Consider the following 1606-nt stretch of genomic DNA (forward strand, 5'->3'; position numbering starts at 1 on the left):
ACGCTGATAAAGAGAGTGCATAGGTGAGGACTGAACAATGGGCTTCTGCCACGCTAGTTGGAGCAACAAAGCATAATCTGGGTGAAAGGTAACAAATTTGAAAAATTTGAATGGAGTTTTACGTCTGGAAACAGATTCCGTGAGTGAAACCAAGCAAGGTGAATGATCCGAGGCTCCAGGAGCCTCAAAGAGTGCATTTGAATCAGGAAAGGAAGTGACCCACTTATCATTAGAGATTGCCCTATATATATAAGTTTGCCAAAACGCATATTCTTCAATTCTTCTTTATCATCATCTGATCTCACCGTCTTTTTTTTTTTAATTTCGTCTTCATCATCCTTCTCCTCTCTGAACCTCTCTAACTAAGGTCTCTCTCTCAACCTAATTATCTTCTTCTTTTATAACTTAGATTAATTCCAAAATGCAGTTTTATTTTGATTATTTACTTAATTGATTGTTTTGTTCTGTAAATTAATTTGATCAGAAACGAATAAGGAATTCGACAGAAGAAATGGCGACGGATTACAACAGAGCCGATGATTTCTTATTTTCTCAGCAACAACAAGAGGTAATTTTTTATATATCAATTTTATTTCGGCGATTTTTTAATATTTTTCTCTGATTTCTTGATATTTTTTTTTAAGCCATGGATTGGTGGTGCAATGTTTTAGGTAATTTTTATTTTATATAAGGTAGATAAGATATTAACGTTTTGATTTAAGGGTGAAAATGCATATACGGTTTAGAATCACTCTTAAAAAAATATATTTTAAAGATGGTATTGAATCCGACCCTAAAAATATTCTAAATATTCTAATCAAATGGTTATTCCATTTTTAAAAAATATGGTTTAAGAAAAAGTTTTGACTACAAGTCTAAATTAATTTGATAATTATTAGGGTCGGATTAGTAAGTCAACAAGTCAAAACATTTTTCTTTTGGTGTGTGGTAAATTACCAAACCTAATCGTCGGCAATTTTAACGACGGCGTACACGTTTCTTTTCATCTTTCTTCTACATTTCAAACATTGTTTCACATTTTCTAGTCAAAATTAAAATCTATATACGTTTTACGACATTTTCTAATGAATGGTTGAATTTTTTTAATTTGTCGGATGCAAGATATTTCTGGTACTGGTAGGAATACAATATACGTTTTCCCTTACATAAAAATCTTATGATAAGATATTTTAATGTAACGGACGGTCGTAAACTATAAGCTCATCTTCAACTTTGAGAAACCCCCTTGGCGAGATCAACGGTTTACTGAATTGCCACGTAGTACCTTTGATGACACCTGTTCTCTATCCGGTTTGATCCGGTCCATATGGAAAATGTCGATTTCGTTTTGGTCTGATGCATTTCCATTATGTTTTCTGTCCGATTGTTTTTTTGTTAACAACAATCGAAATAATCGGTTTAGCAAATTAAACCCTTTTTGTTAACCAATCGATATTACGAAGCATTGGTATAGAAATTGCTTTCCGGTTAAGGAATTGTCGGTAGGCGTGTCATGAATGACTCAAATATGATCATTCTCTTTTTGCCTCTTTTAATTAAAGCTATAGACTTAAATTATTGGTTTGCCAAAAAAAAAAAAAAAAAA

At 32.3% G+C, this 1606-nt stretch overlaps 1 long non-coding RNA gene across 1 annotated transcript; it reads left to right on the plus strand.

Moving 5' to 3' along the window:
- Positions 13-559, plus strand: LOC109128069. Its single transcript, XR_002034507.1, has 2 exons — positions 13-367; positions 485-559. It is a non-coding gene; the product is annotated as an uncharacterized LOC109128069 (long non-coding RNA).

Source organism: Camelina sativa, chromosome 12 (genome assembly GCF_000633955.1).
Source record: "Camelina sativa cultivar DH55 chromosome 12, Cs, whole genome shotgun sequence".
Lineage (NCBI taxonomy): Eukaryota > Viridiplantae > Streptophyta > Magnoliopsida > Brassicales > Brassicaceae > Camelina > Camelina sativa.